The sequence below is a fragment of the Schistocerca nitens genome, unplaced genomic scaffold (genome assembly GCF_023898315.1).
Source record: "Schistocerca nitens isolate TAMUIC-IGC-003100 unplaced genomic scaffold, iqSchNite1.1 HiC_scaffold_282, whole genome shotgun sequence".
In the NCBI taxonomy this organism is placed as follows: Eukaryota; Metazoa; Arthropoda; class Insecta; order Orthoptera; family Acrididae; genus Schistocerca; species Schistocerca nitens.
The window spans coordinates 49,431-73,630 of record NW_026045820.1 but is presented as its reverse complement, the minus strand read 5'-3'; the positions used below and the strand labels follow the sequence as shown (position 1 = coordinate 73,630).

General features: G+C 45.9%; 78 non-coding genes across 78 annotated transcripts; 26 read left to right on the top strand and 52 right to left on the bottom strand.

The window, feature by feature from the left end:
- Positions 1 to 246: 246 nt before the first annotated feature.
- Positions 247 to 318, bottom strand: Trnaw-cca (transfer RNA tryptophan (anticodon CCA)). Its single transcript has one exon. It is a non-coding gene; the product is annotated as a tRNA-Trp (tRNA).
- Positions 319 to 436: 118 nt separating this feature from the next.
- On the top strand, positions 437 to 508 carry Trnaa-cgc (transfer RNA alanine (anticodon CGC)). Its single transcript has one exon. It is a non-coding gene; the product is annotated as a tRNA-Ala (tRNA).
- Positions 509 to 783: 275 nt separating this feature from the next.
- On the bottom strand, positions 784 to 855 carry Trnac-gca (transfer RNA cysteine (anticodon GCA)). The gene has a single exon. It is a non-coding gene; the product is annotated as a tRNA-Cys (tRNA).
- A 318-nt stretch (positions 856 to 1,173) lies between these two features.
- Trnaw-cca (transfer RNA tryptophan (anticodon CCA)) lies at positions 1,174 to 1,245 on the bottom strand. Its single transcript has one exon. It is a non-coding gene; the product is annotated as a tRNA-Trp (tRNA).
- A 118-nt stretch (positions 1,246 to 1,363) lies between these two features.
- Positions 1,364 to 1,435, top strand: Trnaa-cgc (transfer RNA alanine (anticodon CGC)). Its single transcript has one exon. It is a non-coding gene; the product is annotated as a tRNA-Ala (tRNA).
- Positions 1,436 to 1,710: 275 nt separating this feature from the next.
- Trnac-gca (transfer RNA cysteine (anticodon GCA)) lies at positions 1,711 to 1,782 on the bottom strand. The gene has a single exon. It is a non-coding gene; the product is annotated as a tRNA-Cys (tRNA).
- A 318-nt stretch (positions 1,783 to 2,100) lies between these two features.
- On the bottom strand, positions 2,101 to 2,172 carry Trnaw-cca (transfer RNA tryptophan (anticodon CCA)). Its single transcript has one exon. It is a non-coding gene; the product is annotated as a tRNA-Trp (tRNA).
- Positions 2,173 to 2,290: 118 nt separating this feature from the next.
- On the top strand, positions 2,291 to 2,362 carry Trnaa-cgc (transfer RNA alanine (anticodon CGC)). The gene has a single exon. It is a non-coding gene; the product is annotated as a tRNA-Ala (tRNA).
- A 275-nt stretch (positions 2,363 to 2,637) lies between these two features.
- On the bottom strand, positions 2,638 to 2,709 carry Trnac-gca (transfer RNA cysteine (anticodon GCA)). Its single transcript has one exon. It is a non-coding gene; the product is annotated as a tRNA-Cys (tRNA).
- Positions 2,710 to 3,027: 318 nt separating this feature from the next.
- Trnaw-cca (transfer RNA tryptophan (anticodon CCA)) lies at positions 3,028 to 3,099 on the bottom strand. The gene has a single exon. It is a non-coding gene; the product is annotated as a tRNA-Trp (tRNA).
- Positions 3,100 to 3,217: 118 nt separating this feature from the next.
- On the top strand, positions 3,218 to 3,289 carry Trnaa-cgc (transfer RNA alanine (anticodon CGC)). Its single transcript has one exon. It is a non-coding gene; the product is annotated as a tRNA-Ala (tRNA).
- A 275-nt stretch (positions 3,290 to 3,564) lies between these two features.
- Trnac-gca (transfer RNA cysteine (anticodon GCA)) lies at positions 3,565 to 3,636 on the bottom strand. The gene has a single exon. It is a non-coding gene; the product is annotated as a tRNA-Cys (tRNA).
- A 318-nt stretch (positions 3,637 to 3,954) lies between these two features.
- Positions 3,955 to 4,026, bottom strand: Trnaw-cca (transfer RNA tryptophan (anticodon CCA)). The gene has a single exon. It is a non-coding gene; the product is annotated as a tRNA-Trp (tRNA).
- Positions 4,027 to 4,144: 118 nt separating this feature from the next.
- On the top strand, positions 4,145 to 4,216 carry Trnaa-cgc (transfer RNA alanine (anticodon CGC)). Its single transcript has one exon. It is a non-coding gene; the product is annotated as a tRNA-Ala (tRNA).
- A 275-nt stretch (positions 4,217 to 4,491) lies between these two features.
- Trnac-gca (transfer RNA cysteine (anticodon GCA)) lies at positions 4,492 to 4,563 on the bottom strand. Its single transcript has one exon. It is a non-coding gene; the product is annotated as a tRNA-Cys (tRNA).
- Positions 4,564 to 4,881: 318 nt separating this feature from the next.
- On the bottom strand, positions 4,882 to 4,953 carry Trnaw-cca (transfer RNA tryptophan (anticodon CCA)). Its single transcript has one exon. It is a non-coding gene; the product is annotated as a tRNA-Trp (tRNA).
- A 118-nt stretch (positions 4,954 to 5,071) lies between these two features.
- Positions 5,072 to 5,143, top strand: Trnaa-cgc (transfer RNA alanine (anticodon CGC)). Its single transcript has one exon. It is a non-coding gene; the product is annotated as a tRNA-Ala (tRNA).
- Positions 5,144 to 5,418: 275 nt separating this feature from the next.
- Trnac-gca (transfer RNA cysteine (anticodon GCA)) lies at positions 5,419 to 5,490 on the bottom strand. Its single transcript has one exon. It is a non-coding gene; the product is annotated as a tRNA-Cys (tRNA).
- A 318-nt stretch (positions 5,491 to 5,808) lies between these two features.
- Positions 5,809 to 5,880, bottom strand: Trnaw-cca (transfer RNA tryptophan (anticodon CCA)). The gene has a single exon. It is a non-coding gene; the product is annotated as a tRNA-Trp (tRNA).
- A 118-nt stretch (positions 5,881 to 5,998) lies between these two features.
- On the top strand, positions 5,999 to 6,070 carry Trnaa-cgc (transfer RNA alanine (anticodon CGC)). The gene has a single exon. It is a non-coding gene; the product is annotated as a tRNA-Ala (tRNA).
- Positions 6,071 to 6,345: 275 nt separating this feature from the next.
- On the bottom strand, positions 6,346 to 6,417 carry Trnac-gca (transfer RNA cysteine (anticodon GCA)). Its single transcript has one exon. It is a non-coding gene; the product is annotated as a tRNA-Cys (tRNA).
- Positions 6,418 to 6,735: 318 nt separating this feature from the next.
- Positions 6,736 to 6,807, bottom strand: Trnaw-cca (transfer RNA tryptophan (anticodon CCA)). Its single transcript has one exon. It is a non-coding gene; the product is annotated as a tRNA-Trp (tRNA).
- Positions 6,808 to 6,925: 118 nt separating this feature from the next.
- On the top strand, positions 6,926 to 6,997 carry Trnaa-cgc (transfer RNA alanine (anticodon CGC)). The gene has a single exon. It is a non-coding gene; the product is annotated as a tRNA-Ala (tRNA).
- A 275-nt stretch (positions 6,998 to 7,272) lies between these two features.
- Positions 7,273 to 7,344, bottom strand: Trnac-gca (transfer RNA cysteine (anticodon GCA)). The gene has a single exon. It is a non-coding gene; the product is annotated as a tRNA-Cys (tRNA).
- Positions 7,345 to 7,662: 318 nt separating this feature from the next.
- Positions 7,663 to 7,734, bottom strand: Trnaw-cca (transfer RNA tryptophan (anticodon CCA)). Its single transcript has one exon. It is a non-coding gene; the product is annotated as a tRNA-Trp (tRNA).
- Positions 7,735 to 7,852: 118 nt separating this feature from the next.
- Trnaa-cgc (transfer RNA alanine (anticodon CGC)) lies at positions 7,853 to 7,924 on the top strand. Its single transcript has one exon. It is a non-coding gene; the product is annotated as a tRNA-Ala (tRNA).
- A 275-nt stretch (positions 7,925 to 8,199) lies between these two features.
- Positions 8,200 to 8,271, bottom strand: Trnac-gca (transfer RNA cysteine (anticodon GCA)). The gene has a single exon. It is a non-coding gene; the product is annotated as a tRNA-Cys (tRNA).
- Positions 8,272 to 8,589: 318 nt separating this feature from the next.
- Positions 8,590 to 8,661, bottom strand: Trnaw-cca (transfer RNA tryptophan (anticodon CCA)). Its single transcript has one exon. It is a non-coding gene; the product is annotated as a tRNA-Trp (tRNA).
- Positions 8,662 to 8,779: 118 nt separating this feature from the next.
- On the top strand, positions 8,780 to 8,851 carry Trnaa-cgc (transfer RNA alanine (anticodon CGC)). Its single transcript has one exon. It is a non-coding gene; the product is annotated as a tRNA-Ala (tRNA).
- Positions 8,852 to 9,126: 275 nt separating this feature from the next.
- Positions 9,127 to 9,198, bottom strand: Trnac-gca (transfer RNA cysteine (anticodon GCA)). Its single transcript has one exon. It is a non-coding gene; the product is annotated as a tRNA-Cys (tRNA).
- A 318-nt stretch (positions 9,199 to 9,516) lies between these two features.
- Positions 9,517 to 9,588, bottom strand: Trnaw-cca (transfer RNA tryptophan (anticodon CCA)). Its single transcript has one exon. It is a non-coding gene; the product is annotated as a tRNA-Trp (tRNA).
- A 118-nt stretch (positions 9,589 to 9,706) lies between these two features.
- On the top strand, positions 9,707 to 9,778 carry Trnaa-cgc (transfer RNA alanine (anticodon CGC)). Its single transcript has one exon. It is a non-coding gene; the product is annotated as a tRNA-Ala (tRNA).
- A 275-nt stretch (positions 9,779 to 10,053) lies between these two features.
- Positions 10,054 to 10,125, bottom strand: Trnac-gca (transfer RNA cysteine (anticodon GCA)). Its single transcript has one exon. It is a non-coding gene; the product is annotated as a tRNA-Cys (tRNA).
- Positions 10,126 to 10,443: 318 nt separating this feature from the next.
- Trnaw-cca (transfer RNA tryptophan (anticodon CCA)) lies at positions 10,444 to 10,515 on the bottom strand. Its single transcript has one exon. It is a non-coding gene; the product is annotated as a tRNA-Trp (tRNA).
- Positions 10,516 to 10,633: 118 nt separating this feature from the next.
- Trnaa-cgc (transfer RNA alanine (anticodon CGC)) lies at positions 10,634 to 10,705 on the top strand. Its single transcript has one exon. It is a non-coding gene; the product is annotated as a tRNA-Ala (tRNA).
- Positions 10,706 to 10,980: 275 nt separating this feature from the next.
- On the bottom strand, positions 10,981 to 11,052 carry Trnac-gca (transfer RNA cysteine (anticodon GCA)). Its single transcript has one exon. It is a non-coding gene; the product is annotated as a tRNA-Cys (tRNA).
- Positions 11,053 to 11,370: 318 nt separating this feature from the next.
- On the bottom strand, positions 11,371 to 11,442 carry Trnaw-cca (transfer RNA tryptophan (anticodon CCA)). The gene has a single exon. It is a non-coding gene; the product is annotated as a tRNA-Trp (tRNA).
- Positions 11,443 to 11,560: 118 nt separating this feature from the next.
- Positions 11,561 to 11,632, top strand: Trnaa-cgc (transfer RNA alanine (anticodon CGC)). Its single transcript has one exon. It is a non-coding gene; the product is annotated as a tRNA-Ala (tRNA).
- Positions 11,633 to 11,907: 275 nt separating this feature from the next.
- On the bottom strand, positions 11,908 to 11,979 carry Trnac-gca (transfer RNA cysteine (anticodon GCA)). Its single transcript has one exon. It is a non-coding gene; the product is annotated as a tRNA-Cys (tRNA).
- A 318-nt stretch (positions 11,980 to 12,297) lies between these two features.
- On the bottom strand, positions 12,298 to 12,369 carry Trnaw-cca (transfer RNA tryptophan (anticodon CCA)). The gene has a single exon. It is a non-coding gene; the product is annotated as a tRNA-Trp (tRNA).
- A 118-nt stretch (positions 12,370 to 12,487) lies between these two features.
- Positions 12,488 to 12,559, top strand: Trnaa-cgc (transfer RNA alanine (anticodon CGC)). The gene has a single exon. It is a non-coding gene; the product is annotated as a tRNA-Ala (tRNA).
- A 275-nt stretch (positions 12,560 to 12,834) lies between these two features.
- Trnac-gca (transfer RNA cysteine (anticodon GCA)) lies at positions 12,835 to 12,906 on the bottom strand. Its single transcript has one exon. It is a non-coding gene; the product is annotated as a tRNA-Cys (tRNA).
- Positions 12,907 to 13,224: 318 nt separating this feature from the next.
- Positions 13,225 to 13,296, bottom strand: Trnaw-cca (transfer RNA tryptophan (anticodon CCA)). The gene has a single exon. It is a non-coding gene; the product is annotated as a tRNA-Trp (tRNA).
- A 118-nt stretch (positions 13,297 to 13,414) lies between these two features.
- On the top strand, positions 13,415 to 13,486 carry Trnaa-cgc (transfer RNA alanine (anticodon CGC)). The gene has a single exon. It is a non-coding gene; the product is annotated as a tRNA-Ala (tRNA).
- Positions 13,487 to 13,761: 275 nt separating this feature from the next.
- On the bottom strand, positions 13,762 to 13,833 carry Trnac-gca (transfer RNA cysteine (anticodon GCA)). Its single transcript has one exon. It is a non-coding gene; the product is annotated as a tRNA-Cys (tRNA).
- Positions 13,834 to 14,151: 318 nt separating this feature from the next.
- Trnaw-cca (transfer RNA tryptophan (anticodon CCA)) lies at positions 14,152 to 14,223 on the bottom strand. Its single transcript has one exon. It is a non-coding gene; the product is annotated as a tRNA-Trp (tRNA).
- A 118-nt stretch (positions 14,224 to 14,341) lies between these two features.
- Positions 14,342 to 14,413, top strand: Trnaa-cgc (transfer RNA alanine (anticodon CGC)). The gene has a single exon. It is a non-coding gene; the product is annotated as a tRNA-Ala (tRNA).
- A 275-nt stretch (positions 14,414 to 14,688) lies between these two features.
- Trnac-gca (transfer RNA cysteine (anticodon GCA)) lies at positions 14,689 to 14,760 on the bottom strand. Its single transcript has one exon. It is a non-coding gene; the product is annotated as a tRNA-Cys (tRNA).
- Positions 14,761 to 15,078: 318 nt separating this feature from the next.
- On the bottom strand, positions 15,079 to 15,150 carry Trnaw-cca (transfer RNA tryptophan (anticodon CCA)). Its single transcript has one exon. It is a non-coding gene; the product is annotated as a tRNA-Trp (tRNA).
- A 118-nt stretch (positions 15,151 to 15,268) lies between these two features.
- Positions 15,269 to 15,340, top strand: Trnaa-cgc (transfer RNA alanine (anticodon CGC)). Its single transcript has one exon. It is a non-coding gene; the product is annotated as a tRNA-Ala (tRNA).
- Positions 15,341 to 15,615: 275 nt separating this feature from the next.
- On the bottom strand, positions 15,616 to 15,687 carry Trnac-gca (transfer RNA cysteine (anticodon GCA)). The gene has a single exon. It is a non-coding gene; the product is annotated as a tRNA-Cys (tRNA).
- A 318-nt stretch (positions 15,688 to 16,005) lies between these two features.
- Positions 16,006 to 16,077, bottom strand: Trnaw-cca (transfer RNA tryptophan (anticodon CCA)). Its single transcript has one exon. It is a non-coding gene; the product is annotated as a tRNA-Trp (tRNA).
- Positions 16,078 to 16,195: 118 nt separating this feature from the next.
- Trnaa-cgc (transfer RNA alanine (anticodon CGC)) lies at positions 16,196 to 16,267 on the top strand. Its single transcript has one exon. It is a non-coding gene; the product is annotated as a tRNA-Ala (tRNA).
- A 275-nt stretch (positions 16,268 to 16,542) lies between these two features.
- Trnac-gca (transfer RNA cysteine (anticodon GCA)) lies at positions 16,543 to 16,614 on the bottom strand. The gene has a single exon. It is a non-coding gene; the product is annotated as a tRNA-Cys (tRNA).
- Positions 16,615 to 16,932: 318 nt separating this feature from the next.
- Trnaw-cca (transfer RNA tryptophan (anticodon CCA)) lies at positions 16,933 to 17,004 on the bottom strand. Its single transcript has one exon. It is a non-coding gene; the product is annotated as a tRNA-Trp (tRNA).
- A 118-nt stretch (positions 17,005 to 17,122) lies between these two features.
- On the top strand, positions 17,123 to 17,194 carry Trnaa-cgc (transfer RNA alanine (anticodon CGC)). The gene has a single exon. It is a non-coding gene; the product is annotated as a tRNA-Ala (tRNA).
- A 275-nt stretch (positions 17,195 to 17,469) lies between these two features.
- On the bottom strand, positions 17,470 to 17,541 carry Trnac-gca (transfer RNA cysteine (anticodon GCA)). The gene has a single exon. It is a non-coding gene; the product is annotated as a tRNA-Cys (tRNA).
- A 318-nt stretch (positions 17,542 to 17,859) lies between these two features.
- Trnaw-cca (transfer RNA tryptophan (anticodon CCA)) lies at positions 17,860 to 17,931 on the bottom strand. Its single transcript has one exon. It is a non-coding gene; the product is annotated as a tRNA-Trp (tRNA).
- A 118-nt stretch (positions 17,932 to 18,049) lies between these two features.
- Positions 18,050 to 18,121, top strand: Trnaa-cgc (transfer RNA alanine (anticodon CGC)). Its single transcript has one exon. It is a non-coding gene; the product is annotated as a tRNA-Ala (tRNA).
- A 275-nt stretch (positions 18,122 to 18,396) lies between these two features.
- Positions 18,397 to 18,468, bottom strand: Trnac-gca (transfer RNA cysteine (anticodon GCA)). Its single transcript has one exon. It is a non-coding gene; the product is annotated as a tRNA-Cys (tRNA).
- Positions 18,469 to 18,786: 318 nt separating this feature from the next.
- Trnaw-cca (transfer RNA tryptophan (anticodon CCA)) lies at positions 18,787 to 18,858 on the bottom strand. The gene has a single exon. It is a non-coding gene; the product is annotated as a tRNA-Trp (tRNA).
- A 118-nt stretch (positions 18,859 to 18,976) lies between these two features.
- Trnaa-cgc (transfer RNA alanine (anticodon CGC)) lies at positions 18,977 to 19,048 on the top strand. The gene has a single exon. It is a non-coding gene; the product is annotated as a tRNA-Ala (tRNA).
- Positions 19,049 to 19,323: 275 nt separating this feature from the next.
- Positions 19,324 to 19,395, bottom strand: Trnac-gca (transfer RNA cysteine (anticodon GCA)). The gene has a single exon. It is a non-coding gene; the product is annotated as a tRNA-Cys (tRNA).
- A 318-nt stretch (positions 19,396 to 19,713) lies between these two features.
- On the bottom strand, positions 19,714 to 19,785 carry Trnaw-cca (transfer RNA tryptophan (anticodon CCA)). The gene has a single exon. It is a non-coding gene; the product is annotated as a tRNA-Trp (tRNA).
- Positions 19,786 to 19,903: 118 nt separating this feature from the next.
- On the top strand, positions 19,904 to 19,975 carry Trnaa-cgc (transfer RNA alanine (anticodon CGC)). The gene has a single exon. It is a non-coding gene; the product is annotated as a tRNA-Ala (tRNA).
- A 275-nt stretch (positions 19,976 to 20,250) lies between these two features.
- Positions 20,251 to 20,322, bottom strand: Trnac-gca (transfer RNA cysteine (anticodon GCA)). Its single transcript has one exon. It is a non-coding gene; the product is annotated as a tRNA-Cys (tRNA).
- Positions 20,323 to 20,640: 318 nt separating this feature from the next.
- On the bottom strand, positions 20,641 to 20,712 carry Trnaw-cca (transfer RNA tryptophan (anticodon CCA)). Its single transcript has one exon. It is a non-coding gene; the product is annotated as a tRNA-Trp (tRNA).
- Positions 20,713 to 20,830: 118 nt separating this feature from the next.
- On the top strand, positions 20,831 to 20,902 carry Trnaa-cgc (transfer RNA alanine (anticodon CGC)). Its single transcript has one exon. It is a non-coding gene; the product is annotated as a tRNA-Ala (tRNA).
- Positions 20,903 to 21,177: 275 nt separating this feature from the next.
- Positions 21,178 to 21,249, bottom strand: Trnac-gca (transfer RNA cysteine (anticodon GCA)). Its single transcript has one exon. It is a non-coding gene; the product is annotated as a tRNA-Cys (tRNA).
- A 318-nt stretch (positions 21,250 to 21,567) lies between these two features.
- Trnaw-cca (transfer RNA tryptophan (anticodon CCA)) lies at positions 21,568 to 21,639 on the bottom strand. The gene has a single exon. It is a non-coding gene; the product is annotated as a tRNA-Trp (tRNA).
- A 118-nt stretch (positions 21,640 to 21,757) lies between these two features.
- Trnaa-cgc (transfer RNA alanine (anticodon CGC)) lies at positions 21,758 to 21,829 on the top strand. The gene has a single exon. It is a non-coding gene; the product is annotated as a tRNA-Ala (tRNA).
- Positions 21,830 to 22,104: 275 nt separating this feature from the next.
- Positions 22,105 to 22,176, bottom strand: Trnac-gca (transfer RNA cysteine (anticodon GCA)). The gene has a single exon. It is a non-coding gene; the product is annotated as a tRNA-Cys (tRNA).
- Positions 22,177 to 22,494: 318 nt separating this feature from the next.
- Trnaw-cca (transfer RNA tryptophan (anticodon CCA)) lies at positions 22,495 to 22,566 on the bottom strand. The gene has a single exon. It is a non-coding gene; the product is annotated as a tRNA-Trp (tRNA).
- Positions 22,567 to 22,684: 118 nt separating this feature from the next.
- Trnaa-cgc (transfer RNA alanine (anticodon CGC)) lies at positions 22,685 to 22,756 on the top strand. Its single transcript has one exon. It is a non-coding gene; the product is annotated as a tRNA-Ala (tRNA).
- A 275-nt stretch (positions 22,757 to 23,031) lies between these two features.
- Trnac-gca (transfer RNA cysteine (anticodon GCA)) lies at positions 23,032 to 23,103 on the bottom strand. The gene has a single exon. It is a non-coding gene; the product is annotated as a tRNA-Cys (tRNA).
- A 318-nt stretch (positions 23,104 to 23,421) lies between these two features.
- Positions 23,422 to 23,493, bottom strand: Trnaw-cca (transfer RNA tryptophan (anticodon CCA)). The gene has a single exon. It is a non-coding gene; the product is annotated as a tRNA-Trp (tRNA).
- Positions 23,494 to 23,611: 118 nt separating this feature from the next.
- Positions 23,612 to 23,683, top strand: Trnaa-cgc (transfer RNA alanine (anticodon CGC)). The gene has a single exon. It is a non-coding gene; the product is annotated as a tRNA-Ala (tRNA).
- Positions 23,684 to 23,958: 275 nt separating this feature from the next.
- On the bottom strand, positions 23,959 to 24,030 carry Trnac-gca (transfer RNA cysteine (anticodon GCA)). The gene has a single exon. It is a non-coding gene; the product is annotated as a tRNA-Cys (tRNA).
- Positions 24,031 to 24,200: the final 170 nt, after the last annotated feature.

Here is a 24,200-nt window from a genome sequence, read left to right as displayed (position 1 = left end):
GCAAAATATTGCGTAATCATTATCTCTCAGTTATATATTAGCGTTAAACGATATAAATATCAAAAATACTAGACAGTTCGCGCCTGGAGAAAGTGTGAGTCGGCGCCTACACTTTAATGTCAGAACGCGAAAATTGCACTAGTAGCTTTTTTCAAGCAAGTTCTGTTCGTCCGTTCTCTGTAATCGTTTGGTATCTGATTAAACTGACATACTCGCCTATGGCTTTCGTAAACGAAAATTTCACTGTGACCCCGACGTGATTTGAACACGCAACCTTCTGATCTGGAGTCAGACGCGCTACCGTTGCGCCACGGAGTCGACGCTGCTGAGGTCTTGTCATGAATAGGTTCCTCGAACACTTACTGTACCGTTCAAACCTAAGAAATAATGACAGTAGGATCCACGAGAGACTCGTCCCAGATGTAGTTGCTCTGGCGGGGGTGTAACTCAGTGGTAGAGTGTCTGCTTCGCATGCAGAAAGTCCTGGGTTCAAATCCCAGCTCCTCCAATTTTTGTTTCTCCGTGCAGCAGTACACGAAAACTTTTGCCTATCACCATATTCTATAAAATTCAGTGTACAAGATTCTTCCCCCAAGCAAGTGGATTTCGTACAGTTCGACCGCATGGCGGGAGGACGATGACCTGCAAGAGCCTGGGCTGCGATCCCCCCATTGAAATGTTGCTCCAAAGCCTTCGGTATGGCGTGCGGAGTGCATCTGAAACATGTTATTTGCAACTCACCGCGACAACCGTCATTTGTTTTTTCGAGATACTGAAAAATGAAGGGGGCACCCGGGATTGAACCGGGGACCTCTCGATCTGCAGTCGAATGCTCTACGACTGAGCTATACCCCCTTTCACGATCTTTCTATTCCCATAACTTAAGGAAAAATATTATACTCTGCCTGGCTAAAGACGTCTAATCGAGCAAAATATTGCGTAATCATTATCTCTCAGTTATATATTAGCGTTAAACGATATAAATATCAAAAATACTAGACAGTTCGCGCCTGGAGAAAGTGTGAGTCGGCGCCTACACTTTAATGTCAGAACGCGAAAATTGCACTAGTAGCTTTTTTCAAGCAAGTTCTGTTCGTCCGTTCTCTGTAATCGTTTGGTATCTGATTAAACTGACATACTCGCCTATGGCTTTCGTAAACGAAAATTTCACTGTGACCCCGACGTGATTTGAACACGCAACCTTCTGATCTGGAGTCAGACGCGCTACCGTTGCGCCACGGAGTCGACGCTGCTGAGGTCTTGTCATGAATAGGTTCCTCGAACACTTACTGTACCGTTCAAACCTAAGAAATAATGACAGTAGGATCCACGAGAGACTCGTCCCAGATGTAGTTGCTCTGGCGGGGGTGTAACTCAGTGGTAGAGTGTCTGCTTCGCATGCAGAAAGTCCTGGGTTCAAATCCCAGCTCCTCCAATTTTTGTTTCTCCGTGCAGCAGTACACGAAAACTTTTGCCTATCACCATATTCTATAAAATTCAGTGTACAAGATTCTTCCCCCAAGCAAGTGGATTTCGTACAGTTCGACCGCATGGCGGGAGGACGATGACCTGCAAGAGCCTGGGCTGCGATCCCCCCATTGAAATGTTGCTCCAAAGCCTTCGGTATGGCGTGCGGAGTGCATCTGAAACATGTTATTTGCAACTCACCGCGACAACCGTCATTTGTTTTTTCGAGATACTGAAAAATGAAGGGGGCACCCGGGATTGAACCGGGGACCTCTCGATCTGCAGTCGAATGCTCTACGACTGAGCTATACCCCCTTTCACGATCTTTCTATTCCCATAACTTAAGGAAAAATATTATACTCTGCCTGGCTAAAGACGTCTAATCGAGCAAAATATTGCGTAATCATTATCTCTCAGTTATATATTAGCGTTAAACGATATAAATATCAAAAATACTAGACAGTTCGCGCCTGGAGAAAGTGTGAGTCGGCGCCTACACTTTAATGTCAGAACGCGAAAATTGCACTAGTAGCTTTTTTCAAGCAAGTTCTGTTCGTCCGTTCTCTGTAATCGTTTGGTATCTGATTAAACTGACATACTCGCCTATGGCTTTCGTAAACGAAAATTTCACTGTGACCCCGACGTGATTTGAACACGCAACCTTCTGATCTGGAGTCAGACGCGCTACCGTTGCGCCACGGAGTCGACGCTGCTGAGGTCTTGTCATGAATAGGTTCCTCGAACACTTACTGTACCGTTCAAACCTAAGAAATAATGACAGTAGGATCCACGAGAGACTCGTCCCAGATGTAGTTGCTCTGGCGGGGGTGTAACTCAGTGGTAGAGTGTCTGCTTCGCATGCAGAAAGTCCTGGGTTCAAATCCCAGCTCCTCCAATTTTTGTTTCTCCGTGCAGCAGTACACGAAAACTTTTGCCTATCACCATATTCTATAAAATTCAGTGTACAAGATTCTTCCCCCAAGCAAGTGGATTTCGTACAGTTCGACCGCATGGCGGGAGGACGATGACCTGCAAGAGCCTGGGCTGCGATCCCCCCATTGAAATGTTGCTCCAAAGCCTTCGGTATGGCGTGCGGAGTGCATCTGAAACATGTTATTTGCAACTCACCGCGACAACCGTCATTTGTTTTTTCGAGATACTGAAAAATGAAGGGGGCACCCGGGATTGAACCGGGGACCTCTCGATCTGCAGTCGAATGCTCTACGACTGAGCTATACCCCCTTTCACGATCTTTCTATTCCCATAACTTAAGGAAAAATATTATACTCTGCCTGGCTAAAGACGTCTAATCGAGCAAAATATTGCGTAATCATTATCTCTCAGTTATATATTAGCGTTAAACGATATAAATATCAAAAATACTAGACAGTTCGCGCCTGGAGAAAGTGTGAGTCGGCGCCTACACTTTAATGTCAGAACGCGAAAATTGCACTAGTAGCTTTTTTCAAGCAAGTTCTGTTCGTCCGTTCTCTGTAATCGTTTGGTATCTGATTAAACTGACATACTCGCCTATGGCTTTCGTAAACGAAAATTTCACTGTGACCCCGACGTGATTTGAACACGCAACCTTCTGATCTGGAGTCAGACGCGCTACCGTTGCGCCACGGAGTCGACGCTGCTGAGGTCTTGTCATGAATAGGTTCCTCGAACACTTACTGTACCGTTCAAACCTAAGAAATAATGACAGTAGGATCCACGAGAGACTCGTCCCAGATGTAGTTGCTCTGGCGGGGGTGTAACTCAGTGGTAGAGTGTCTGCTTCGCATGCAGAAAGTCCTGGGTTCAAATCCCAGCTCCTCCAATTTTTGTTTCTCCGTGCAGCAGTACACGAAAACTTTTGCCTATCACCATATTCTATAAAATTCAGTGTACAAGATTCTTCCCCCAAGCAAGTGGATTTCGTACAGTTCGACCGCATGGCGGGAGGACGATGACCTGCAAGAGCCTGGGCTGCGATCCCCCCATTGAAATGTTGCTCCAAAGCCTTCGGTATGGCGTGCGGAGTGCATCTGAAACATGTTATTTGCAACTCACCGCGACAACCGTCATTTGTTTTTTCGAGATACTGAAAAATGAAGGGGGCACCCGGGATTGAACCGGGGACCTCTCGATCTGCAGTCGAATGCTCTACGACTGAGCTATACCCCCTTTCACGATCTTTCTATTCCCATAACTTAAGGAAAAATATTATACTCTGCCTGGCTAAAGACGTCTAATCGAGCAAAATATTGCGTAATCATTATCTCTCAGTTATATATTAGCGTTAAACGATATAAATATCAAAAATACTAGACAGTTCGCGCCTGGAGAAAGTGTGAGTCGGCGCCTACACTTTAATGTCAGAACGCGAAAATTGCACTAGTAGCTTTTTTCAAGCAAGTTCTGTTCGTCCGTTCTCTGTAATCGTTTGGTATCTGATTAAACTGACATACTCGCCTATGGCTTTCGTAAACGAAAATTTCACTGTGACCCCGACGTGATTTGAACACGCAACCTTCTGATCTGGAGTCAGACGCGCTACCGTTGCGCCACGGAGTCGACGCTGCTGAGGTCTTGTCATGAATAGGTTCCTCGAACACTTACTGTACCGTTCAAACCTAAGAAATAATGACAGTAGGATCCACGAGAGACTCGTCCCAGATGTAGTTGCTCTGGCGGGGGTGTAACTCAGTGGTAGAGTGTCTGCTTCGCATGCAGAAAGTCCTGGGTTCAAATCCCAGCTCCTCCAATTTTTGTTTCTCCGTGCAGCAGTACACGAAAACTTTTGCCTATCACCATATTCTATAAAATTCAGTGTACAAGATTCTTCCCCCAAGCAAGTGGATTTCGTACAGTTCGACCGCATGGCGGGAGGACGATGACCTGCAAGAGCCTGGGCTGCGATCCCCCCATTGAAATGTTGCTCCAAAGCCTTCGGTATGGCGTGCGGAGTGCATCTGAAACATGTTATTTGCAACTCACCGCGACAACCGTCATTTGTTTTTTCGAGATACTGAAAAATGAAGGGGGCACCCGGGATTGAACCGGGGACCTCTCGATCTGCAGTCGAATGCTCTACGACTGAGCTATACCCCCTTTCACGATCTTTCTATTCCCATAACTTAAGGAAAAATATTATACTCTGCCTGGCTAAAGACGTCTAATCGAGCAAAATATTGCGTAATCATTATCTCTCAGTTATATATTAGCGTTAAACGATATAAATATCAAAAATACTAGACAGTTCGCGCCTGGAGAAAGTGTGAGTCGGCGCCTACACTTTAATGTCAGAACGCGAAAATTGCACTAGTAGCTTTTTTCAAGCAAGTTCTGTTCGTCCGTTCTCTGTAATCGTTTGGTATCTGATTAAACTGACATACTCGCCTATGGCTTTCGTAAACGAAAATTTCACTGTGACCCCGACGTGATTTGAACACGCAACCTTCTGATCTGGAGTCAGACGCGCTACCGTTGCGCCACGGAGTCGACGCTGCTGAGGTCTTGTCATGAATAGGTTCCTCGAACACTTACTGTACCGTTCAAACCTAAGAAATAATGACAGTAGGATCCACGAGAGACTCGTCCCAGATGTAGTTGCTCTGGCGGGGGTGTAACTCAGTGGTAGAGTGTCTGCTTCGCATGCAGAAAGTCCTGGGTTCAAATCCCAGCTCCTCCAATTTTTGTTTCTCCGTGCAGCAGTACACGAAAACTTTTGCCTATCACCATATTCTATAAAATTCAGTGTACAAGATTCTTCCCCCAAGCAAGTGGATTTCGTACAGTTCGACCGCATGGCGGGAGGACGATGACCTGCAAGAGCCTGGGCTGCGATCCCCCCATTGAAATGTTGCTCCAAAGCCTTCGGTATGGCGTGCGGAGTGCATCTGAAACATGTTATTTGCAACTCACCGCGACAACCGTCATTTGTTTTTTCGAGATACTGAAAAATGAAGGGGGCACCCGGGATTGAACCGGGGACCTCTCGATCTGCAGTCGAATGCTCTACGACTGAGCTATACCCCCTTTCACGATCTTTCTATTCCCATAACTTAAGGAAAAATATTATACTCTGCCTGGCTAAAGACGTCTAATCGAGCAAAATATTGCGTAATCATTATCTCTCAGTTATATATTAGCGTTAAACGATATAAATATCAAAAATACTAGACAGTTCGCGCCTGGAGAAAGTGTGAGTCGGCGCCTACACTTTAATGTCAGAACGCGAAAATTGCACTAGTAGCTTTTTTCAAGCAAGTTCTGTTCGTCCGTTCTCTGTAATCGTTTGGTATCTGATTAAACTGACATACTCGCCTATGGCTTTCGTAAACGAAAATTTCACTGTGACCCCGACGTGATTTGAACACGCAACCTTCTGATCTGGAGTCAGACGCGCTACCGTTGCGCCACGGAGTCGACGCTGCTGAGGTCTTGTCATGAATAGGTTCCTCGAACACTTACTGTACCGTTCAAACCTAAGAAATAATGACAGTAGGATCCACGAGAGACTCGTCCCAGATGTAGTTGCTCTGGCGGGGGTGTAACTCAGTGGTAGAGTGTCTGCTTCGCATGCAGAAAGTCCTGGGTTCAAATCCCAGCTCCTCCAATTTTTGTTTCTCCGTGCAGCAGTACACGAAAACTTTTGCCTATCACCATATTCTATAAAATTCAGTGTACAAGATTCTTCCCCCAAGCAAGTGGATTTCGTACAGTTCGACCGCATGGCGGGAGGACGATGACCTGCAAGAGCCTGGGCTGCGATCCCCCCATTGAAATGTTGCTCCAAAGCCTTCGGTATGGCGTGCGGAGTGCATCTGAAACATGTTATTTGCAACTCACCGCGACAACCGTCATTTGTTTTTTCGAGATACTGAAAAATGAAGGGGGCACCCGGGATTGAACCGGGGACCTCTCGATCTGCAGTCGAATGCTCTACGACTGAGCTACACCCCCTTTCACGATCTTTCTATTCCCATAACTTAAGGAAAAATATTATACTCTGCCTGGCTAAAGACGTCTAATCGAGCAAAATATTGCGTAATCATTATCTCTCAGTTATATATTAGCGTTAAACGATATAAATATCAAAAATACTAGACAGTTCGCGCCTGGAGAAAGTGTGAGTCGGCGCCTACACTTTAATGTCAGAACGCGAAAATTGCACTAGTAGCTTTTTTCAAGCAAGTTCTGTTCGTCCGTTCTCTGTAATCGTTTGGTATCTGATTAAACTGACATACTCGCCTATGGCTTTCGTAAACGAAAATTTCACTGTGACCCCGACGTGATTTGAACACGCAACCTTCTGATCTGGAGTCAGACGCGCTACCGTTGCGCCACGGAGTCGACGCTGCTGAGGTCTTGTCATGAATAGGTTCCTCGAACACTTACTGTACCGTTCAAACCTAAGAAATAATGACAGTAGGATCCACGAGAGACTCGTCCCAGATGTAGTTGCTCTGGCGGGGGTGTAACTCAGTGGTAGAGTGTCTGCTTCGCATGCAGAAAGTCCTGGGTTCAAATCCCAGCTCCTCCAATTTTTGTTTCTCCGTGCAGCAGTACACGAAAACTTTTGCCTATCACCATATTCTATAAAATTCAGTGTACAAGATTCTTCCCCCAAGCAAGTGGATTTCGTACAGTTCGACCGCATGGCGGGAGGACGATGACCTGCAAGAGCCTGGGCTGCGATCCCCCCATTGAAATGTTGCTCCAAAGCCTTCGGTATGGCGTGCGGAGTGCATCTGAAACATGTTATTTGCAACTCACCGCGACAACCGTCATTTGTTTTTTCGAGATACTGAAAAATGAAGGGGGCACCCGGGATTGAACCGGGGACCTCTCGATCTGCAGTCGAATGCTCTACGACTGAGCTATACCCCCTTTCACGATCTTTCTATTCCCATAACTTAAGGAAAAATATTATACTCTGCCTGGCTAAAGACGTCTAATCGAGCAAAATATTGCGTAATCATTATCTCTCAGTTATATATTAGCGTTAAACGATATAAATATCAAAAATACTAGACAGTTCGCGCCTGGAGAAAGTGTGAGTCGGCGCCTACACTTTAATGTCAGAACGCGAAAATTGCACTAGTAGCTTTTTTCAAGCAAGTTCTGTTCGTCCGTTCTCTGTAATCGTTTGGTATCTGATTAAACTGACATACTCGCCTATGGCTTTCGTAAACGAAAATTTCACTGTGACCCCGACGTGATTTGAACACGCAACCTTCTGATCTGGAGTCAGACGCGCTACCGTTGCGCCACGGAGTCGACGCTGCTGAGGTCTTGTCATGAATAGGTTCCTCGAACACTTACTGTACCGTTCAAACCTAAGAAATAATGACAGTAGGATCCACGAGAGACTCGTCCCAGATGTAGTTGCTCTGGCGGGGGTGTAACTCAGTGGTAGAGTGTCTGCTTCGCATGCAGAAAGTCCTGGGTTCAAATCCCAGCTCCTCCAATTTTTGTTTCTCCGTGCAGCAGTACACGAAAACTTTTGCCTATCACCATATTCTATAAAATTCAGTGTACAAGATTCTTCCCCCAAGCAAGTGGATTTCGTACAGTTCGACCGCATGGCGGGAGGACGATGACCTGCAAGAGCCTGGGCTGCGATCCCCCCATTGAAATGTTGCTCCAAAGCCTTCGGTATGGCGTGCGGAGTGCATCTGAAACATGTTATTTGCAACTCACCGCGACAACCGTCATTTGTTTTTTCGAGATACTGAAAAATGAAGGGGGCACCCGGGATTGAACCGGGGACCTCTCGATCTGCAGTCGAATGCTCTACGACTGAGCTATACCCCCTTTCACGATCTTTCTATTCCCATAACTTAAGGAAAAATATTATACTCTGCCTGGCTAAAGACGTCTAATCGAGCAAAATATTGCGTAATCATTATCTCTCAGTTATATATTAGCGTTAAACGATATAAATATCAAAAATACTAGACAGTTCGCGCCTGGAGAAAGTGTGAGTCGGCGCCTACACTTTAATGTCAGAACGCGAAAATTGCACTAGTAGCTTTTTTCAAGCAAGTTCTGTTCGTCCGTTCTCTGTAATCGTTTGGTATCTGATTAAACTGACATACTCGCCTATGGCTTTCGTAAACGAAAATTTCACTGTGACCCCGACGTGATTTGAACACGCAACCTTCTGATCTGGAGTCAGACGCGCTACCGTTGCGCCACGGAGTCGACGCTGCTGAGGTCTTGTCATGAATAGGTTCCTCGAACACTTACTGTACCGTTCAAACCTAAGAAATAATGACAGTAGGATCCACGAGAGACTCGTCCCAGATGTAGTTGCTCTGGCGGGGGTGTAACTCAGTGGTAGAGTGTCTGCTTCGCATGCAGAAAGTCCTGGGTTCAAATCCCAGCTCCTCCAATTTTTGTTTCTCCGTGCAGCAGTACACGAAAACTTTTGCCTATCACCATATTCTATAAAATTCAGTGTACAAGATTCTTCCCCCAAGCAAGTGGATTTCGTACAGTTCGACCGCATGGCGGGAGGACGATGACCTGCAAGAGCCTGGGCTGCGATCCCCCCATTGAAATGTTGCTCCAAAGCCTTCGGTATGGCGTGCGGAGTGCATCTGAAACATGTTATTTGCAACTCACCGCGACAACCGTCATTTGTTTTTTCGAGATACTGAAAAATGAAGGGGGCACCCGGGATTGAACCGGGGACCTCTCGATCTGCAGTCGAATGCTCTACGACTGAGCTATACCCCCTTTCACGATCTTTCTATTCCCATAACTTAAGGAAAAATATTATACTCTGCCTGGCTAAAGACGTCTAATCGAGCAAAATATTGCGTAATCATTATCTCTCAGTTATATATTAGCGTTAAACGATATAAATATCAAAAATACTAGACAGTTCGCGCCTGGAGAAAGTGTGAGTCGGCGCCTACACTTTAATGTCAGAACGCGAAAATTGCACTAGTAGCTTTTTTCAAGCAAGTTCTGTTCGTCCGTTCTCTGTAATCGTTTGGTATCTGATTAAACTGACATACTCGCCTATGGCTTTCGTAAACGAAAATTTCACTGTGACCCCGACGTGATTTGAACACGCAACCTTCTGATCTGGAGTCAGACGCGCTACCGTTGCGCCACGGAGTCGACGCTGCTGAGGTCTTGTCATGAATAGGTTCCTCGAACACTTACTGTACCGTTCAAACCTAAGAAATAATGACAGTAGGATCCACGAGAGACTCGTCCCAGATGTAGTTGCTCTGGCGGGGGTGTAACTCAGTGGTAGAGTGTCTGCTTCGCATGCAGAAAGTCCTGGGTTCAAATCCCAGCTCCTCCAATTTTTGTTTCTCCGTGCAGCAGTACACGAAAACTTTTGCCTATCACCATATTCTATAAAATTCAGTGTACAAGATTCTTCCCCCAAGCAAGTGGATTTCGTACAGTTCGACCGCATGGCGGGAGGACGATGACCTGCAAGAGCCTGGGCTGCGATCCCCCCATTGAAATGTTGCTCCAAAGCCTTCGGTATGGCGTGCGGAGTGCATCTGAAACATGTTATTTGCAACTCACCGCGACAACCGTCATTTGTTTTTTCGAGATACTGAAAAATGAAGGGGGCACCCGGGATTGAACCGGGGACCTCTCGATCTGCAGTCGAATGCTCTACGACTGAGCTATACCCCCTTTCACGATCTTTCTATTCCCATAACTTAAGGAAAAATATTATACTCTGCCTGGCTAAAGACGTCTAATCGAGCAAAATATTGCGTAATCATTATCTCTCAGTTATATATTAGCGTTAAACGATATAAATATCAAAAATACTAGACAGTTCGCGCCTGGAGAAAGTGTGAGTCGGCGCCTACACTTTAATGTCAGAACGCGAAAATTGCACTAGTAGCTTTTTTCAAGCAAGTTCTGTTCGTCCGTTCTCTGTAATCGTTTGGTATCTGATTAAACTGACATACTCGCCTATGGCTTTCGTAAACGAAAATTTCACTGTGACCCCGACGTGATTTGAACACGCAACCTTCTGATCTGGAGTCAGACGCGCTACCGTTGCGCCACGGAGTCGACGCTGCTGAGGTCTTGTCATGAATAGGTTCCTCGAACACTTACTGTACCGTTCAAACCTAAGAAATAATGACAGTAGGATCCACGAGAGACTCGTCCCAGATGTAGTTGCTCTGGCGGGGGTGTAACTCAGTGGTAGAGTGTCTGCTTCGCATGCAGAAAGTCCTGGGTTCAAATCCCAGCTCCTCCAATTTTTGTTTCTCCGTGCAGCAGTACACGAAAACTTTTGCCTATCACCATATTCTATAAAATTCAGTGTACAAGATTCTTCCCCCAAGCAAGTGGATTTCGTACAGTTCGACCGCATGGCGGGAGGACGATGACCTGCAAGAGCCTGGGCTGCGATCCCCCCATTGAAATGTTGCTCCAAAGCCTTCGGTATGGCGTGCGGAGTGCATCTGAAACATGTTATTTGCAACTCACCGCGACAACCGTCATTTGTTTTTTCGAGATACTGAAAAATGAAGGGGGCACCCGGGATTGAACCGGGGACCTCTCGATCTGCAGTCGAATGCTCTACGACTGAGCTATACCCCCTTTCACGATCTTTCTATTCCCATAACTTAAGGAAAAATATTATACTCTGCCTGGCTAAAGACGTCTAATCGAGCAAAATATTGCGTAATCATTATCTCTCAGTTATATATTAGCGTTAAACGATATAAATATCAAAAATACTAGACAGTTCGCGCCTGGAGAAAGTGTGAGTCGGCGCCTACACTTTAATGTCAGAACGCGAAAATTGCACTAGTAGCTTTTTTCAAGCAAGTTCTGTTCGTCCGTTCTCTGTAATCGTTTGGTATCTGATTAAACTGACATACTCGCCTATGGCTTTCGTAAACGAAAATTTCACTGTGACCCCGACGTGATTTGAACACGCAACCTTCTGATCTGGAGTCAGACGCGCTACCGTTGCGCCACGGAGTCGACGCTGCTGAGGTCTTGTCATGAATAGGTTCCTCGAACACTTACTGTACCGTTCAAACCTAAGAAATAATGACAGTAGGATCCACGAGAGACTCGTCCCAGATGTAGTTGCTCTGGCGGGGGTGTAACTCAGTGGTAGAGTGTCTGCTTCGCATGCAGAAAGTCCTGGGTTCAAATCCCAGCTCCTCCAATTTTTGTTTCTCCGTGCAGCAGTACACGAAAACTTTTGCCTATCACCATATTCTATAAAATTCAGTGTACAAGATTCTTCCCCCAAGCAAGTGGATTTCGTACAGTTCGACCGCATGGCGGGAGGACGATGACCTGCAAGAGCCTGGGCTGCGATCCCCCCATTGAAATGTTGCTCCAAAGCCTTCGGTATGGCGTGCGGAGTGCATCTGAAACATGTTATTTGCAACTCACCGCGACAACCGTCATTTGTTTTTTCGAGATACTGAAAAATGAAGGGGGCACCCGGGATTGAACCGGGGACCTCTCGATCTGCAGTCGAATGCTCTACGACTGAGCTATACCCCCTTTCACGATCTTTCTATTCCCATAACTTAAGGAACAATATTATACTCTGCCTGGCTAAAGACGTCTAATCGAGCAAAATATTGCGTAATCATTATCTCTCAGTTATATATTAGCGTTAAACGATATAAATATCAAAAATACTAGACAGTTCGCGCCTGGAGAAAGTGTGAGTCGGCGCCTACACTTTAATGTCAGAACGCGAAAATTGCACTAGTAGCTTTTTTCAAGCAAGTTCTGTTCGTCCGTTCTCTGTAATCGTTTGGTATCTGATTAAACTGACATACTCGCCTATGGCTTTCGTAAACGAAAATTTCACTGTGACCCCGACGTGATTTGAACACGCAACCTTCTGATCTGGAGTCAGACGCGCTACCGTTGCGCCACGGAGTCGACGCTGCTGAGGTCTTGTCATGAATAGGTTCCTCGAACACTTACTGTACCGTTCAAACCTAAGAAATAATGACAGTAGGATCCACGAGAGACTCGTCCCAGATGTAGTTGCTCTGGCGGGGGTGTAACTCAGTGGTAGAGTGTCTGCTTCGCATGCAGAAAGTCCTGGGTTCAAATCCCAGCTCCTCCAATTTTTGTTTCTCCGTGCAGCAGTACACGAAAACTTTTGCCTATCACCATATTCTATAAAATTCAGTGTACAAGATTCTTCCCCCAAGCAAGTGGATTTCGTACAGTTCGACCGCATGGCGGGAGGACGATGACCTGCAAGAGCCTGGGCTGCGATCCCCCCATTGAAATGTTGCTCCAAAGCCTTCGGTATGGCGTGCGGAGTGCATCTGAAACATGTTATTTGCAACTCACCGCGACAACCGTCATTTGTTTTTTCGAGATACTGAAAAATGAAGGGGGCACCCGGGATTGAACCGGGGACCTCTCGATCTGCAGTCGAATGCTCTACGACTGAGCTATACCCCCTTTCACGATCTTTCTATTCCCATAACTTAAGGAAAAATATTATACTCTGCCTGGCTAAAGACGTCTAATCGAGCAAAATATTGCGTAATCATTATCTCTCAGTTATATATTAGCGTTAAACGATATAAATATCAAAAATACTAGACAGTTCGCGCCTGGAGAAAGTGTGAGTCGGCGCCTACACTTTAATGTCAGAACGCGAAAATTGCACTAGTAGCTTTTTTCAAGCAAGTTCTGTTCGTCCGTTCTCTGTAATCGTTTGGTATCTGATTAAACTGACATACTCGCCTATGGCTTTCGTAAACGAAAATTTCACTGTGACCCCGACGTGATTTGAACACGCAACCTTCTGATCTGGAGTCAGACGCGCTACCGTTGCGCCACGGAGTCGACGCTGCTGAGGTCTTGTCATGAATAGGTTCCTCGAACACTTACTGTACCGTTCAAACCTAAGAAATAATGACAGTAGGATCCACGAGAGACTCGTCCCAGATGTAGTTGCTCTGGCGGGGGTGTAACTCAGTGGTAGAGTGTCTGCTTCGCATGCAGAAAGTCCTGGGTTCAAATCCCAGCTCCTCCAATTTTTGTTTCTCCGTGCAGCAGTACACGAAAACTTTTGCCTATCACCATATTCTATAAAATTCAGTGTACAAGATTCTTCCCCCAAGCAAGTGGATTTCGTACAGTTCGACCGCATGGCGGGAGGACGATGACCTGCAAGAGCCTGGGCTGCGATCCCCCCATTGAAATGTTGCTCCAAAGCCTTCGGTATGGCGTGCGGAGTGCATCTGAAACATGTTATTTGCAACTCACCGCGACAACCGTCATTTGTTTTTTCGAGATACTGAAAAATGAAGGGGGCACCCGGGATTGAACCGGGGACCTCTCGATCTGCAGTCGAATGCTCTACGACTGAGCTATACCCCCTTTCACGATCTTTCTATTCCCATAACTTAAGGAAAAATATTATACTCTGCCTGGCTAAAGACGTCTAATCGAGCAAAATATTGCGTAATCATTATCTCTCAGTTATATATTAGCGTTAAACGATATAAATATCAAAAATACTAGACAGTTCGCGCCTGGAGAAAGTGTGAGTCGGCGCCTACACTTTAATGTCAGAACGCGAAAATTGCACTAGTAGCTTTTTTCAAGCAAGTTCTGTTCGTCCGTTCTCTGTAATCGTTTGGTATCTGATTAAACTGACATACTCGCCTATGGCTTTCGTAAACGAAAATTTCACTGTGACCCCGACGTGATTTGAACACGCAACCTTCTGATCTGGAGTCAGACGCGCTACCGTTGCGCCACGGAGTCGACGCTGCTGAGGTCTTGTCATGAATAGGTTCCTCGAACACTTACTGTACCGTTCAAACCTAAGAAATAATGACAGTAGGATCCACGAGAGACTCGTCCCAGATGTAGTTGCTCTGGCGGGGGTGTAACTCAGTGGTAGAGTGTCTGCTTCGCATGCAGAAAGTCCTGGGTTCAAATCCCAGCTCCTCCAATTTTTGTTTCTCCGTGCAGCAGTACACGAAAACTTTTGCCTATCACCATATTCTATAAAATTCAGTGTACAAGATTCTTCCCCCAAGCAAGTGGATTTCGTACAGTTCGACCGCATGGCGGGAGGACGATGACCTGCAAGAGCCTGGGCTGCGATCCCCCCATTGAAATGTTGCTCCAAAGCCTTCGGTATGGCGTGCGGAGTGCATCTGAAACATGTTATTTGCAACTCACCGCGACAACCGTCATTTGTTTTTTCGAGATACTGAAAAATGAAGGGGGCACCCGGGATTGAACCGGGGACCTCTCGATCTGCAGTCGAATGCTCTACGACTGAGCTATACCCCCTTTCACGATCTTTCTATTCCCATAACTTAAGGAAAAATATTATACTCTGCCTGGCTAAAGACGTCTAATCGAGCAAAATATTGCGTAATCATTATCTCTCAGTTATATATTAGCGTTAAACGATATAAATATCAAAAATACTAGACAGTTCGCGCCTGGAGAAAGTGTGAGTCGGCGCCTACACTTTAATGTCAGAACGCGAAAATTGCACTAGTAGCTTTTTTCAAGCAAGTTCTGTTCGTCCGTTCTCTGTAATCGTTTGGTATCTGATTAAACTGACATACTCGCCTATGGCTTTCGTAAACGAAAATTTCACTGTGACCCCGACGTGATTTGAACACGCAACCTTCTGATCTGGAGTCAGACGCGCTACCGTTGCGCCACGGAGTCGACGCTGCTGAGGTCTTGTCATGAATAGGTTCCTCGAACACTTACTGTACCGTTCAAACCTAAGAAATAATGACAGTAGGATCCACGAGAGACTCGTCCCAGATGTAGTTGCTCTGGCGGGGGTGTAACTCAGTGGTAGAGTGTCTGCTTCGCATGCAGAAAGTCCTGGGTTCAAATCCCAGCTCCTCCAATTTTTGTTTCTCCGTGCAGCAGTACACGAAAACTTTTGCCTATCACCATATTCTATAAAATTCAGTGTACAAGATTCTTCCCCCAAGCAAGTGGATTTCGTACAGTTCGACCGCATGGCGGGAGGACGATGACCTGCAAGAGCCTGGGCTGCGATCCCCCCACTGAAATGTTGCTCCAAAGCCTTCGGTATGGCGTGCGGAGTGCATCTGAAACATGTTATTTGCAACTCACCGCGACAACCGTCATTTGTTTTTTCGAGATACTGAAAAATGAAGGGGGCACCCGGGATTGAACCGGGGACCTCTCGATCTGCAGTCGAATGCTCTACGACTGAGCTATACCCCCTTTCACGATCTTTCTATTCCCATAACTTAAGGAAAAATATTATACTCTGCCTGGCTAAAGACGTCTAATCGAGCAAAATATTGCGTAATCATTATCTCTCAGTTATATATTAGCGTTAAACGATATAAATATCAAAAATACTAGACAGTTCGCGCCTGGAGAAAGTGTGAGTCGGCGCCTACACTTTAATGTCAGAACGCGAAAATTGCACTAGTAGCTTTTTTCAAGCAAGTTCTGTTCGTCCGTTCTCTGTAATCGTTTGGTATCTGATTAAACTGACATACTCGCCTATGGCTTTCGTAAACGAAAATTTCACTGTGACCCCGACGTGATTTGAACACGCAACCTTCTGATCTGGAGTCAGACGCGCTACCGTTGCGCCACGGAGTCGACGCTGCTGAGGTCTTGTCATGAATAGGTTCCTCGAACACTTACTGTACCGTTCAAACCTAAGAAATAATGACAGTAGGATCCACGAGAGACTCGTCCCAGATGTAGTTGCTCTGGCGGGGGTGTAACTCAGTGGTAGAGTGTCTGCTTCGCATGCAGAAAGTCCTGGGTTCAAATCCCAGCTCCTCCAATTTTTGTTTCTCCGTGCAGCAGTACACGAAAACTTTTGCCTATCACCATATTCTATAAAATTCAGTGTACAAGATTCTTCCCCCAAGCAAGTGGATTTCGTACAGTTCGACCGCATGGCGGGAGGACGATGACCTGCAAGAGCCTGGGCTGCGATCCCCCCATTGAAATGTTGCTCCAAAGCCTTCGGTATGGCGTGCGGAGTGCATCTGAAACATGTTATTTGCAACTCACCGCGACAACCGTCATTTGTTTTTTCGAGATACTGAAAAATGAAGGGGGCACCCGGGATTGAACCGGGGACCTCTCGATCTGCAGTCGAATGCTCTACGACTGAGCTATACCCCCTTTCACGATCTTTCTATTCCCATAACTTAAGGAAAAATATTATACTCTGCCTGGCTAAAGACGTCTAATCGAGCAAAATATTGCGTAATCATTATCTCTCAGTTATATATTAGCGTTAAACGATATAAATATCAAAAATACTAGACAGTTCGCGCCTGGAGAAAGCGTGAGTCGGCGCCTACACTTTAATGTCAGAACGCGAAAATTGCACTAGTAGCTTTTTTCAAGCAAGTTCTGTTCGTCCGTTCTCTGTAATCGTTTGGTATCTGATTAAACTGACATACTCGCCTATGGCTTTCGTAAACGAAAATTTCACTGTGACCCCGACGTGATTTGAACACGCAACCTTCTGATCTGGAGTCAGACGCGCTACCGTTGCGCCACGGAGTCGACGCTGCTGAGGTCTTGTCATGAATAGGTTCCTCGAACACTTACTGTACCGTTCAAACCTAAGAAATAATGACAGTAGGATCCACGAGAGACTCGTCCCAGATGTAGTTGCTCTGGCGGGGGTGTAACTCAGTGGTAGAGTGTCTGCTTCGCATGCAGAAAGTCCTGGGTTCAAATCCCAGCTCCTCCAATTTTTGTTTCTCCGTGCAGCAGTACACGAAAACTTTTGCCTATCACCATATTCTATAAAATTCAGTGTACAAGATTCTTCCCCCAAGCAAGTGGATTTCGTACAGTTCGACCGCATGGCGGGAGGACGATGACCTGCAAGAGCCTGGGCTGCGATCCCCCCATTGAAATGTTGCTCCAAAGCCTTCGGTATGGCGTGCGGAGTGCATCTGAAACATGTTATTTGCAACTCACCGCGACAACCGTCATTTGTTTTTTCGAGATACTGAAAAATGAAGGGGGCACCCGGGATTGAACCGGGGACCTCTCGATCTGCAGTCGAATGCTCTACGACTGAGCTATACCCCCTTTCACGATCTTTCTATTCCCATAACTTAAGGAAAAATATTATACTCTGCCTGGCTAAAGACGTCTAATCGAGCAAAATATTGCGTAATCATTATCTCTCAGTTATATATTAGCGTTAAACGATATAAATATCAAAAATACTAGACAGTTCGCGCCTGGAGAAAGTGTGAGTCGGCGCCTACACTTTAATGTCAGAACGCGAAAATTGCACTAGTAGCTTTTTTCAAGCAAGTTCTGTTCGTCCGTTCTCTGTAATCGTTTGGTATCTGATTAAACTGACATACTCGCCTATGGCTTTCGTAAACGAAAATTTCACTGTGACCCCGACGTGATTTGAACACGCAACCTTCTGATCTGGAGTCAGACGCGCTACCGTTGCGCCACGGAGTCGACGCTGCTGAGGTCTTGTCATGAATAGGTTCCTCGAACACTTACTGTACCGTTCAAACCTAAGAAATAATGACAGTAGGATCCACGAGAGACTCGTCCCAGATGTAGTTGCTCTGGCGGGGGTGTAACTCAGTGGTAGAGTGTCTGCTTCGCATGCAGAAAGTCCTGGGTTCAAATCCCAGCTCCTCCAATTTTTGTTTCTCCGTGCAGCAGTACACGAAAACTTTTGCCTATCACCATATTCTATAAAATTCAGTGTACAAGATTCTTCCCCCAAGCAAGTGGATTTCGTACAGTTCGACCGCATGGCGGGAGGACGATGACCTGCAAGAGCCTGGGCTGCGATCCCCCCATTGAAATGTTGCTCCAAAGCCTTCGGTATGGCGTGCGGAGTGCATCTGAAACATGTTATTTGCAACTCACCGCGACAACCGTCATTTGTTTTTTCGAGATACTGAAAAATGAAGGGGGCACCCGGGATTGAACCGGGGACCTCTCGATCTGCAGTCGAATGCTCTACGACTGAGCTATACCCCCTTTCACGATCTTTCTATTCCCATAACTTAAGGAAAAATATTATACTCTGCCTGGCTAAAGACGTCTAATCGAGCAAAATATTGCGTAATCATTATCTCTCAGTTATATATTAGCGTTAAACGATATAAATATCAAAAATACTAGACAGTTCGCGCCTGGAGAAAGTGTGAGTCGGCGCCTACACTTTAATGTCAGAACGCGAAAATTGCACTAGTAGCTTTTTTCAAGCAAGTTCTGTTCGTCCGTTCTCTGTAATCGTTTGGTATCTGATTAAACTGACATACTCGCCTATGGCTTTCGTAAACGAAAATTTCACTGTGACCCCGACGTGATTTGAACACGCAACCTTCTGATCTGGAGTCAGACGCGCTACCGTTGCGCCACGGAGTCGACGCTGCTGAGGTCTTGTCATGAATAGGTTCCTCGAACACTTACTGTACCGTTCAAACCTAAGAAATAATGACAGTAGGATCCACGAGAGACTCGTCCCAGATGTAGTTGCTCTGGCGGGGGTGTAACTCAGTGGTAGAGTGTCTGCTTCGCATGCAGAAAGTCCTGGGTTCAAATCCCAGCTCCTCCAATTTTTGTTTCTCCGTGCAGCAGTACACGAAAACTTTTGCCTATCACCATATTCTATAAAATTCAGTGTACAAGATTCTTCCCCCAAGCAAGTGGATTTCGTACAGTTCGACCGCATGGCGGGAGGACGATGACCTGCAAGAGCCTGGGCTGCGATCCCCCCATTGAAATGTTGCTCCAAAGCCTTCGGTATGGCGTGCGGAGTGCATCTGAAACATGTTATTTGCAACTCACCGCGACAACCGTCATTTGTTTTTTCGAGATACTGAAAAATGAAGGGGGCACCCGGGATTGAACCGGGGACCTCTCGATCTGCAGTCGAATGCTCTACGACTGAGCTATACCCCCTTTCACGATCTTTCTATTCCCATAACTTAAGGAAAAATATTATACTCTGCCTGGCTAAAGACGTCTAATCGAGCAAAATATTGCGTAATCATTATCTCTCAGTTATATATTAGCGTTAAACGATATAAATATCAAAAATACTAGACAGTTCGCGCCTGGAGAAAGTGTGAGTCGGCGCCTACACTTTAATGTCAGAACGCGAAAATTGCACTAGTAGCTTTTTTCAAGCAAGTTCTGTTCGTCCGTTCTCTGTAATCGTTTGGTATCTGATTAAACTGACATACTCGCCTATGGCTTTCGTAAACGAAAATTTCACTGTGACCCCGACGTGATTTGAACACGCAACCTTCTGATCTGGAGTCAGACGCGCTACCGTTGCGCCACGGAGTCGACGCTGCTGAGGTCTTGTCATGAATAGGTTCCTCGAACACTTACTGTACCGTTCAAACCTAAGAAATAATGACAGTAGGATCCACGAGAGACTCGTCCCAGATGTAGTTGCTCTGGCGGGGGTGTAACTCAGTGGTAGAGTGTCTGCTTCGCATGCAGAAAGTCCTGGGTTCAAATCCCAGCTCCTCCAATTTTTGTTTCTCCGTGCAGCAGTACACGAAAACTTTTGCCTATCACCATATTCTATAAAATTCAGTGTACAAGATTCTTCCCCCAAGCAAGTGGATTTCGTACAGTTCGACCGCATGGCGGGAGGACGATGACCTGCAAGAGCCTGGGCTGCGATCCCCCCATTGAAATGTTGCTCCAAAGCCTTCGGTATGGCGTGCGGAGTGCATCTGAAACATGTTATTTGCAACTCACCGCGACAACCGTCATTTGTTTTTTCGAGATACTGAAAAATGAAGGGGGCACCCGGGATTGAACCGGGGACCTCTCGATCTGCAGTCGAATGCTCTACGACTGAGCTATACCCCCTTTCACGATCTTTCTATTCCCATAACTTAAGGAAAAATATTATACTCTGCCTGGCTAAAGACGTCTAATCGAGCAAAATATTGCGTAATCATTATCTCTCAGTTATATATTAGCGTTAAACGATATAAATATCAAAAATACTAGACAGTTCGCGCCTGGAGAAAGTGTGAGTCGGCGCCTACACTTTAATGTCAGAACGCGAAAATTGCACTAGTAGCTTTTTTCAAGCAAGTTCTGTTCGTCCGTTCTCTGTAATCGTTTGGTATCTGATTAAACTGACATACTCGCCTATGGCTTTCGTAAACGAAAATTTCACTGTGACCCCGACGTGATTTGAACACGCAACCTTCTGATCTGGAGTCAGACGCGCTACCGTTGCGCCACGGAGTCGACGCTGCTGAGGTCTTGTCATGAATAGGTTCCTCGAACACTTACTGTACCGTTCAAACCTAAGAAATAATGACAGTAGGATCCACGAGAGACTCGTCCCAGATGTAGTTGCTCTGGCGGGGGTGTAACTCAGTGGTAGAGTGTCTGCTTCGCATGCAGAAAGTCCTGGGTTCAAATCCCAGCTCCTCCAATTTTTGTTTCTCCGTGCAGCAGTACACGAAAACTTTTGCCTATCACCATATTCTATAAAATTCAGTGTACAAGATTCTTCCCCCAAGCAAGTGGATTTCGTACAGTTCGACCGCATGGCGGGAGGACGATGACCTGCAAGAGCCTGGGCTGCGATCCCCCCATTGAAATGTTGCTCCAAAGCCTTCGGTATGGCGTGCGGAGTGCATCTGAAACATGTTATTTGCAACTCACCGCGACAACCGTCATTTGTTTTTTCGAGATACTGAAAAATGAAGGGGGCACCCGGGATTGAACCGGGGACCTCTCGATCTGCAGTCGAATGCTCTACGACTGAGCTATACCCCCTTTCACGATCTTTCTATTCCCATAACTTAAGGAAAAATATTATACTCTGCCTGGCTAAAGACGTCTAATCGAGCAAAATATTGCGTAATCATTATCTCTCAGTTATATATTAGCGTTAAACGATATAAATATCAAAAATACTAGACAGTTCGCGCCTGGAGAAAGTGTGAGTCGGCGCCTACACTTTAATGTCAGAACGCGAAAATTGCACTAGTAGCATTTTTCAAGCAAGTTCTGTTCGTCCGTTCTCTGTAATCGTTTGGTATCTGATTAAACTGACATACTCGCCTATGGCTTTCGTAAACGAAAATTTCACTGTGACCCCGACGTGATTTGAACACGCAACCTTCTGATCTGGAGTCAGACGCGCTACCGTTGCGCCACGGAGTCGACGCTGCTGAGGTCTTGTCATGAATAGGTTCCTCGAACACTTACTGTACCGTTCAAACCTAAGAAATAATGACAGTAGGATCCACGAGAGACTCGTCCCAGATGTAGTTGCTCTGGCGGGGGTGTAACTCAGTGGTAGAGTGTCTGCTTCGCATGCAGAAAGTCCTGGGTTCAAATCCCAGCTCCTCCAATTTTTGTTTCTCCGTGCAGCAGTACACGAAAACTTTTGCCTATCACCATATTCTATAAAATTCAGTGTACAAGATTCTTCCCCCAAGCAAGTGGATTTCGTACAGTTCGACCGCATGGCGGGAGGACGATGACCTGCAAGAGCCTGGGCTGCGATCCCCCCATTGAAATGTTGCTCCAAAGCCTTCGGTATGGCGTGCGGAGTGCATCTGAAACATGTTATTTGCAACTCACCGCGACAACCGTCATTTGTTTTTTCGAGATACTGAAAAATGAAGGGGGCACCCGGGATTGAACCGGGGACCTCTCGATCTGCAGTCGAATGCTCTACGACTGAGCTATACCCCCTTTCACGATCTTTCTATTCCCATAACTTAAGGAAAAATATTATACTCTGCCTGGCTAAAGACGTCTAATCGAGCAAAATATTGCGTAATCATTATCTCTCAGTTATATATTAGCGTTAAACGATATAAATATCAAAAATACTAGACAGTTCGCGCCTGGAGAAAGTGTGAGTCGGCGCCTACACTTTAATGTCAGAACGCGAAAATTGCACTAGTAGCTTTTTTCAAGCAAGTTCTGTTCGTCCGTTCTCTGTAATCGTTTGGTATCTGATTAAACTGACATACTCGCCTATGGCTTTCGTAAACGAAAATTTCACTGTGACCCCGACGTGATTTGAACACGCAACCTTCTGATCTGGAGTCAGACGCGCTACCGTTGCGCCACGGAGTCGACGCTGCTGAGGTCTTGTCATGAATAGGTTCCTCGAACACTTACTGTACCGTTCAAACCTAAGAAATAATGACAGTAGGATCCACGAGAGACTCGTCCCAGATGTAGTTGCTCTGGCGGGGGTGTAACTCAGTGGTAGAGTGTCTGCTTCGCATGCAGAAAGTCCTGGGTTCAAATCCCAGCTCCTCCAATTTTTGTTTCTCCGTGCAGCAGTACACGAAAACTTTTGCCTATCACCATATTCTATAAAATTCAGTGTACAAGATTCTTCCCCCAAGCAAGTGGATTTCGTACAGTTCGACCGCATGGCGGGAGGACGATGACCTGCAAGAGCCTGGGCTGCGATCCCCCCATTGAAATGTTGCTCCAAAGCCTTCGGTATGGCGTGCGGAGTGCATCTGAAACATGTTATTTGCAACTCACCGCGACAACCGTCATTTGTTTTTTCGAGATACTGAAAAATGAAGGGGGCACCCGGGATTGAACCGGGGACCTCTCGATCTGCAGTCGAATGCTCTACGACTGAGCTATACCCCCTTTCACGATCTTTCTATTCCCATAACTTAAGGAAAAATATTATACTCTGCCTGGCTAAAGACGTCTAATCGAGCAAAATATTGCGTAATCATTATCTCTCAGTTATATATTAGCGTTAAACGATATAAATATCAAAAATACTAGACAGTTCGCGCCTGGAGAAAGTGTGAGTCGGCGCCTACACTTTAATGTCAGAACGCGAAAATTGCACTAGTAGCTTTTTTCAAGCAAGTTCTGTTCGTCCGTTCTCTGTAATCGTTTGGTATCTGATTAAACTGACATACTCGCCTATGGCTTTCGTAAACGAAAATTTCACTGTGACCCCGACGTGATTTGAACACGCAACCTTCTGATCTGGAGTCAGACGCGCTACCGTTGCGCCACGGAGTCGACGCTGCTGAGGTCTTGTCATGAATAGGTTCCTCGAACACTTACTGTACCGTTCAAACCTAAGAAATAATGACAGTAGGATCCACGAGAGACTCGTCCCAGATGTAGTTGCTCTGGCGGGGGTGTAACTCAGTGGTAGAGTGTCTGCTTCGCATGCAGAAAGTCCTGGGTTCAAATCCCAGCTCCTCCAATTTTTGTTTCTCCGTGCAGCAGTACACGAAAACTTTTGCCTATCACCATATTCTATAAAATTCAGTGTACAAGATTCTTCCCCCAAGCAAGTGGATTTCGTACAGTTCGACCGCATGGCGGGAGGACGATGACCTGCAAGAGCCTGGGCTGCGATCCCCCCATTGAAATGTTGCTCCAAAGCCTTCGGTATGGCGTGCGGAGTGCATCTGAAACATGTTATTTGCAACTCACCGCGACAACCGTCATTTGTTTTTTCGAGATACTGAAAAATGAAGGGGGCACCCGGGATTGAACCGGGGACCTCTCGATCTGCAGTCGAATGCTCTACGACTGAGCTATACCCCCTTTCACGATCTTTCTATTCCCATAACTTAAGGAAAAATATTATACTCTGCCTGGCTAAAGACGTCTAATCGAGCAAAATATTGCGTAATCATTATCTCTCAGTTATATATTAGCGTTAAACGATATAAATATCAAAAATACTAGACAGTTCGCGCCTGGAGAAAGTGTGA